The sequence below is a fragment of the Lupinus angustifolius genome, chromosome LG03 (genome assembly GCF_001865875.1).
Source record: "Lupinus angustifolius cultivar Tanjil chromosome LG03, LupAngTanjil_v1.0, whole genome shotgun sequence".
In the NCBI taxonomy this organism is placed as follows: Eukaryota; Viridiplantae; Streptophyta; class Magnoliopsida; order Fabales; family Fabaceae; genus Lupinus; species Lupinus angustifolius.
Window position 1 is genome coordinate 13,618,612 of NC_032011.1, and position 9,549 is coordinate 13,628,160.

At 35.9% G+C, this 9,549-nt stretch overlaps 1 pseudogene; it reads left to right on the top strand.

Annotated features, from left to right (window-relative positions):
* Window positions 6,181-8,591, top strand: LOC109342346 (annotated as a pseudogene).

Sequence of the window (9,549 nt, forward strand, 5' to 3'; positions counted from 1 at the left end):
ACGATCCTGCCTCACACTTGGATTCGAAGATGAAGCAATAGGAGTCCTTCGCGCGCGTTGAGTAGTTGTCTTAATCCTTTTTGAACGATTTCTTTCCATTTTTTATTGCAAAACCGAGAGAATTGAGAGGTGTAGGAAGATTTTGGGAGGAACCTAAACTTAGGGTTTGGAATTGGGGGAAAATGGGTTTCTTGGAAATTTTGAGAGAAATTGGGGTGTAATGAAGTGCAATGTGGGTAGAGGGTGAGGTTTAATCTTCTTTTATGCTAAAAATTCAGATTGTATTGTTGCCTATGAGATTTAGAGAGAAATGGGATAGAGAGGATTTGAAAAGGTGCCAAAAACCCTGGTGTTTCTACTTTATCTGTTGTCGTTAATCGATTAAGAGTTGTACTTAATCTAATAATCATAGTTAAAATTCCAGATTTTCAGAAGAATAAGCCCAGGTAATCGATTAAGATGGGAAGTTAATCGATTAAATCTCGTGAAAAATAAAGTGTTGGCTACTGGAACTCATTCTAATCGATTAAGACTCATGGTTAATCGATTAATACTCATCAGATTTATAGAATCAAGTAGGTTTTTGGGTTTTCGAAGCATGCAAAGATTTCTATGATATATCAAGCAATTTTAGGCAAACACACATACATATAGAGCTTATTATACTAGATCATGAATCATATTAGGAATAGAATGCATTCAACAAGTATTCATTTTGAAGCATATTAGACATATAACATGCGAAGCACATAATAAAGTGGTAGACGATTTAATCGAGATATTTTTCATCAAGGATTCCAAGTTCTCTTCGAAGAACATAGAAAGTATCTCGTGTGAGGGGCTTCATGAAAATATCAGCTAATTGCTTAGTGGTTTCAACAAATTCAAGCACACAATCGCCTTTTTGAACATGATCACAGAAGAAGTGAAGTCTAATTTATATATGCTTGGTTCTCGAATGCAAAACGGGATTCTTGGATAGGTTTATGGCACTTGTATTATCATATTTAGTGGGGACCTTTTCTAGATTGAGACCAAAGTCCTTAAGTTGCTGCTTCATCCATAGGATTTGAGTGCAACACACACTAGCAGTGATGAATTCTGCTTCGGTGGTGGATAAAGCAACACAAGCTTGCTTTTTATTGTGTCATGCAACTAAAGAACTGCCTAGTAAGTGACAAGTCCCACTAGTGCTCTTCCGATCCAACTTACATCCAGTAAAATCAGAATTGGAATATCCTACCAAGGATAATGAGGCATCCCTAGGATACCATAATGTCATATTTATTGTTCATTTTAAATATCGCATGATACGTTTAACAACACTATAATGTGAATCTTTAGGTAATGCTTGAAATCTAGGACACATGCAAACACTAAACATAATATCGGGGCGGTTCACAGTCAAATATAATAAAGAGTCGATAATCCCTCGATACTTGGTTACCTCAATAGCTTTTCCCTTTTCGTCTTTGTCTAGATAGCAAGCGGACGTCATAGGTGTAGAAACTTCTTTACATTTTTCCATCTTGAACTTTTTTATTTACTCCTTGCAGTACTTCGATTGATGAATGAAGATGCCACTTTACATTTGTTTGATTTGTAGCCCAAGGAAGAAAGCCAGCTCACCCACCATCGACATCTCAAATTCTCCCTACATCATCTCAAAAAATTCTCTACAAAGAATGTCGTTAGTAGATCCTAAAATTATATCATCAACATATATTTCAAATAATAATACATGATCATCTAATCTACGAATAAAGAGGGTAGTATCAACCATATTCCCCATGAACCGTTTTTCCAAAAGGAAAGAGCTCAATCTGTCATACCAAGCTCTAGGGGTATGTTTCAGACCATAGAGAGCCTTCTTAAGCTTATATACATGGTTCAGATATTTAAAATTTTCAAAGTCGGGAGCTTGATCAACATACACCTCCTCTTGAATGTAACCATTCAGAAGGGCGCTCTTAACATCCATTTAAAAGAGCTTAAAGTTCATAGTCGATGCAAAGGATAGAAGCATCCTAATGGCCTCTAATATGGCTACTCGAGCATAGGTCTCATCATAATCGATGTCTTCCTCCTGGTTGTAGCCTTTGGCCACTAAGCGTACCTTATTTCTTATGATCAAGCCAGATTCATGTAGTTTGTTTCGGAAGACCCATCTAGTACCGATTATTGGATGTTCTTTTGGCTTAAAGACCAAGTCTCATACATTATTGCGCTCGAAATGGTTTAGCTCTTCTTGCATAACTATACCCCAATGCCCATCCTCAATGGCCTCATCGATGGTCTTTGGCTCAATTTGAGATACGAAAGCAATGAAGTTACAAAAATTACGTAAAGAACTACAAGTTACCACCCCCGAGATATCACCTATAAATTTGTCAAGTGGATGATCTTTCTTGGTCTTCCACGCGATCAGCAAGTTCTGATGTTCATCTTTGATAATTTGCTCTGCTTCTTCTTCTTTGTCTTGGTCCATGTCCTTAGAGTATGCTTTTTCTAAAGCACCTGCAACATCATTAGAAAATACCTTTCTCTTCTCTTTTGGAGAAGATTCTTCAAAATAAACATGTAAAGACTCTTCTACTTGCATGAAATATTTATTAAACACTTGATAAGCTTTACTATGCAATGAATACCCTAAAAATATTCCCTCATTCGCTTTTGAGTCAAATTTTCCTAGCGCTCTTTTTCCATTATTTAAAATAAAACGTTTACACCTGAAAGCATGAAAATGAGAAATATTAGGTTTTCGGCCTTTTAAAAGTTCATAAGGAGTTTTCAAAAAATTATGCCTCAAGAGTATACGATTTATCACATAGCAAGCATTATGCACTACATCAGCCCAGAAGTACTTAGGAACCTTGCTATCGTTCAGCATGGTTCTAGCAAGATCTTCTAGAACTCGATTCTTCCTCTCAAAAACTCCATTTTGTTGAAGGGTACGAGCAGTCAAGAACTTATGCATGATACCATGTTTATTACAAAATTTATCAAACTGATGGTTTTCAAACTCGCCACTATGATTGGATCAAATGAATACTATTTTAAGATTAAACTGGTTTTGAATTTGTTTGGCAAGGTTTTTGAAAGATTTGAATGCATCACTCTTAGAAGATAAAAATAGTGTCCATGTGAATCTAGAGAAATCATCAACAATTACTAAAGCATAGAAACTACCACCAAAACTCATTATTTGTGAAGGTCCAAACAAGTCCATATGGAGAAGCACTAGAGGTCTTGTTGTAGATATTACATTATTTTTACCAAAATAGTTTTTAACTTGTTTACATTTTTTTATAAGTATCACAAGTTTCTTGAGTTTTAAAATCAAGTTTTGGTAGACCCTCAACCAAATTAATTTTAGACAGTTTATCTAGATGTTTTACATGAATATAAGTGGCGCGCCTATGCCAAAGCCAGATATCATCTTCTTTAGATATAAAACATTTTGAAAATAGTGTTGTGACATCTTCTATGTTAACCATATAGATGTTATTAATACGATATTTGACAAATTTGACCTTATTAGATAAATTGTCACGAATCATGCAACACTCAGAGTCGAAAGATACACAATTACATTTATTACAGAGTTGGCTGATACTCAGTAGATTGTGCTCCAGGCCTTCAACATATAGTACATTCTCGATCACTACCTCATTTGAGTTGCCAATTGTCCCGGTACCAAGTATCTTTCCTTTGTTATTGTCTCCATACGTGACAAACCCTTTTTCTTTCAATGATAGATCTAGGAATGTTGCCTGTGTGCTCATAGACAAACCTGTAAAATAGATCACTTGCCTTTTTCAGGTACCCAATTTATATTGGGTCCTTTTCTATTAGTAACCAGGGAGTTATCTCCCTTTTTCATCCAAGCATATACACCACTAGGTATACCATACTTCCTGATATAGCAAGAGTAGGAAGTGTGACCATGTGTGCCACAATAGAAACATGTAGGGACTTTCTTATTATAAAATTTTTTATTAGGTCGAGTCATAGGTTTCCTATTTGGTCTTTAACTACGCATAGGGGGGATATATCCTAATCCAGTATGGTCACCAACATTTCTAGTTTGACTAAGCATAGTGTCTAATTGATTTTCACTTTCTATGAGTTTTGCGAGTTTTTCATTAAGTTTTAAATTCTCATTTTTCAATGTCTCGCAAGACTCACAGACAGTTGATTGACATAATTTATCATTTGAGCAATTGCATATATTACATGAAAATATTAGATCTAAGGTTTCATTCTCATGTTTCAGCTCATCTAATTCTTTCTGTAATAAAACTATTTTATGTTCATTTAGAAGGATTACTCGTTTTCTATCAGAACTAATCCTAGCTAATTTTTTTAATTCTTCACGCAATTCGACATAAGAATTATATAAATCCTCATAAGGAGGTGAATCATCAGAAGACGAAGATGAGGTGTTAGAGTATATCTCATTATTTACCTCATTGATGAGCAATATATTACACACTATTCATAACCTTAATTTAGCATGATTGATGATTCTTGGTGCCTAATTGACTTTGTTTCACATGGTTTAGTGTTTTAGACTTTATTGGACTAATATTCCTAAAATGAGTTAATTTGAGATTATTTGACCTGATTAAATCTATTAACATTTTCATATCACATTNCTATTATCATTTTCAGATCACATTTGGCACCAATGGCATTTTGGGCATTATGGAAGTCGAGGATATGTGTTGAAGTGAAGATTGTATTTTTATTTTAGGAGTTGTTTTTATTGTAATTTAGCTTTGGGCTCATTGTTTAGGCCCAATTCGGTTTTATGTGTGTGGGAGGGGTTAAATTCGGGTTCCCGTTCCCCACTCCAAACACACACACACTTCATTTTCCATCATTTTTTAAATACACTACATTTTCGTTTTCCCTCTTTTTGCATTTTCGGTTTGTTCTTCCATTGCCATGGAAGGCTAAATTTATGGACTAAGTTCCTTTGGTAATGTATCACAACTCTTGAGGTTTAATATTAATGCATTTTCGATTTCTTTATTGTTCATTTCTTCTATCTTATTTCTGAATCTGGTTTGCTTAATTCCATTGCTTTGAAACTGGTTGGTTGAGTTTATCTTCACTTAGTTGATTTACTCTCTCTAGTGCATGAATGCTTAGTTCGTGTGAATTTGTTAATCGTTTCATGCTGATACTGATTTCGCCTAGCTAGAGGTTTAGGTTGTGGAAATTTGAATTGATTATCGCTTAAGAACTTTGAATTGATTATTGCTTAGTTAATTGATTCTCAACAAATTCGGAAGTTAAGGGTTGTAATCTGAAAATAATCTTTTGAAACCGATGATTGAGTTGTGAACAAACGAACCAAAGGGGTTTAGTCGTTTTATTACATTGCTTAACTACTATTTCTGAATTTGATTTGTGTTCATACTATCCAACAACAAAAACCCCCTTGTGTGTGTGAGTATAAGGTGTTTGAAGCTTTGCTTGAAAGATAATCCTTGGGAGTCGACCTAGGAGTCACTTCCTAGTACTGCAGTTTTAATTGTTATATTATTTGTATCGGGTACAGCCTCGATCAAATTTGGCGCCGTTGTCGGGGACTATTAGTTCTTGTTAAAGGTTCTTAGTATATATTAGTGTGTGTCTTAGAATAACCATTCTGTTTGGGTTTCAAAATCTGCCTGTAGCATTCAATGTTTGTTGTTTGCTGTCTTGTTTAGCTATTTGCTTGTTGGTTGATTCAGGTGTATGTTGGTTAATAAAGTTGTGGTTAGAAATTTTGCATGAAACTTTGTTTCCACACTTCTTTCATGACATATTAAATATTGGATGCATCATAGTCAATCACCTTGCTGCTGGTTGTGAGATATAAACACAAGTAGTGACTAGTTTTACTGTTGATTTTCTATTTTGGGTATAACTTTGGAACCGTTAATCAGAATTGGACTGCATCTGTAGAACCCACCCTGAAAATCCAAAAAGAGTCTGTTTACTATTTTTTTTTTTATTTTACAAATTTATTTTTTCAATTGTTTTGATTTTGTTGCATTTAATTAAATTAGTTAGGCTTTGAGTTTTGTTCTAAAAAATTTTGTGGATGTTTCCTATGGTATTAGGATTTTATTCATGCAAAGTTCTGGTTGATCACTGAAATTTAACATGTATTTTACTTACTGCTACATGGTTCTTACTGCTGCATTTAGTGTATGACTAGGGCAAATCCTAACTCTTTGCATCAAATAAATCCTGAAATTGATAGAACATTTCATAGTTTTGTTAGACAAGTTAGGAATTTAAATTTAGATAGTGATTATTTTCATCTTAGTGTTAATTTATCTGATAGTGATATTGATTCAGCTGTTTCTGTGCATTCTGCTATTTCTGTGCATTTTGTTGCATACTCTGAAAATATGGCTGAACCACCTCCAATCCCACGTGAGAGAACATTAAGAGAGTTGGCTGCACCTGATTCCACATTTGTTGCCTAAGTTTCATGGACTTGCAGGTGAATATCCTTATAAACATCTTAAGAAGTTCCACATTGTATGTTCCACCATGAAGCCTCGTGATTTCCAAGAGGATCACATATGTTTGAAGGCATTCCCTCATTCACTTGAGGGCGCTTCAAAAGATTGGCTATATTACTTGGCCCCTGGTTCTATTACTAGTTGGGATGAACTTAAGAGAATCTTCCTTGAAAAATTCTTTCCTGCCTCCAAGACCACTACAATCAGAAAAGATATTTCTGGAATCAGACAACTACATGCAGAAGGTTTATATGAATATTGGGAGATATTCAAGAGACTATGTGCAAGCTATCCCCATCATCAGATCTCTAAACAACTCCTCCTGCAATATTTTGATGAGGGTCTGAACAACATGGAGAGGAATATCATTAATGCTGCTAGTGGTGGTGCACTTGGAGATAAGACCAATTTTGAGGCTAGAGGTTTGATTGAAAAGATGTCTTCCAACTCTCAACAGTTCAGTACAAGAAGTAGTGATACTATAATGGTCAGAGGTGTCCATGATGTTGGGACAGATTTGGTGAGACAAGATAAACTTGAGAAAAAAATTTACTCCCTTGCTACCTTGGTCATTCAACTTGCCATGAATCAGCAAAATCCTCCACTTGCAGCACGAGTTTGTGGCATTTGCACCGCAACTGACCATTATACTAATGTTTGTCCTTCTCTCTTGGAGCCTAAAACTGGTGACCATCCTAAGGCCTATGGGCAAATATTTACAACAACATACCTCCTCAACAACAACAACAGAATTATGATCCTTCATCAAGCAGATACAACCCTGGTTGGAGGAATCACCCGAATCTTAGATGGTCTGATCCTTCACAATCTCATCCAGAGCCACCATTTCAGGATAATAATGCTACACAAAATAGACCATATGTGCATCCTCCAATCTAATAGTAGAGGCAACAACAAGTGATAGTAATCATGTTCCTACATCTAGTGAACCTTCATTAGAAGAATTAGTGAGGCAAATGACATTGCAGAATATGCAATTCCAGCAAGAGACCAGAGCTTCCATTTAGAGAAAGAGTCCTCCATTTCAGAATTTGACCACCCAGATGGGACAAATGGCTACTTCATTAAACACATTGCACTATCAGAATTCTGATAAGTTGCCTTCCCAAACTATGGTCAACCCGAAGAATGTGAGTGTCATCACTCTAAGGTAAGGCAAACAGATTGAATTTGATCTAGCTGCATCAAAAATGAATCAACCGGTTTTACAAGAGACTGAGAAGACTAGTGAACAAACTCTTGCTAGTGAACCTTCTACAAGTGCTACATAACCATCTTCTATTCCTCTTCCATTTCCTCCAAGAGCCATTCAAAGTAAGAAGATGGAAGAGGTAGACCAGGAGATCTTGGACACATTTAGAAAGGTAGGGGTGAACATACCTTTACTTGATGCAATAAAACAAATTCCAAGATATGCACAATTTCTAAAGGAGTTATGCACTCACAAGAGGAGGCTCAAAGGTAATGAGAGGATCAGCTTTGGCGAAGGTAGAAGTGAACATACCTTTACTTGATGCAATCAAGCAAATTCCAAGATATGTAAAAGTGTAAGGACCCAGGTACATTTGTTGTATCTTGCATCATAGGTAATAAAATTTTTGAGAATACCATGCTAGATCTAGGAGCTTCAATTAAAGTTATGCCTATGTATGTTTTTATGTCTCTTTCACTTGGACCTATGCAACCCACTGGGGTAGTGATTCAATTAGCAAACAGGAGTACTGCCTACTTTGCTGGTTTGATAGAAGATGTCTTGGTTCGGGTTGGTGAACTTATTTTTCCTATTGATTTTTATATTCTCGATATGGAAGAGAGATCCTCCCTTAACACAATTTCTATCATTTTGGGGAGGCCATTATTTAGAGCAGCCCGAACCAAGATAGATGTCCATGCTGGAACATTATCTATGGAGTTTGGTGATATTGTGGTCTGGTTTAATATTTTGTTGCTATGAAGCATCCATCTGAGGACCATTCTGTCTTTCATTTTGATTTACTTGATGAATTAACTAATGAGCATATCTCTGATTTTCTTAATGATTTTGATTTTATGTCATTGATAGACTCATACACTTGTCATACATGCACTGATTCTGAAATGTGTAATTCTTGTATTGATGAGTTTTTGCATATTTCTGTTGATTAAAAATGTTGTAGAATCAGATTGCACTAACCCTATTTCTACAGACATCATACAGTAATCTGATTTACTTGTTCAGGTGCAAGTTGTAGAGCTACTTTGGTTCCATCTGTTTTGCAGGCACCTGTATTGGAGCTTAAACCTTTGCCTGAAAACCTCAAGTATGTTAACTTAGAGGATGATGAGAGGCTTCCTGTTATTGTTTCCACATCCCTTGATGTTGATCAAGAGGAGAGGTTGTTGCAAGTGCTGAAGAAGCATAAGAAGGCAATTGGTTGGACCTTAGCTGATATTCCTAGTATTAGCCCATTTATGTGCACCCATAGGATACTCTTGGAAGATGGAGCTAAACCAGTGAGACAACCACAAAGGAGACTCAAACTTAGTCATCCTTGAGGTTGTGAAGAAAGAGGTCATAAAGCTTTTACAAGCTGGGATTATATTTCTCATTTCTGATAGTTATTGGGTGAGCCCAATTCAGGTGGTTCAAAAGAAGACATGAATTACAGTGGTGAGGAATGAAAGAGATGAGTTGATTCCTACGATAGTGCAGAACAGTTGGAGAGTCTGCATTGATTATATGAGGCTTAATCAAGTAACAAGAAAGGATCACTTTCCTTTGCCATTTATTTATCATATGCTTGAGCGCTTAGCAGGTAAATCTCATTACTGTTTTCTTGATGGTTTTTCTGGGTACTTCTAGATCCATATTGCTCCTAAGGGTCAAGAGAAGACCAAATTCACATGCCCCTTTGGCAGTTTTGCTTATAGGAGGATACCTTTTGGCCTATGCGACGCCCCTGGTACATTCCAGCAGTGTATGGTGAGCATTTTCAGTGATTTTTTAGAGATTTTCATAGAG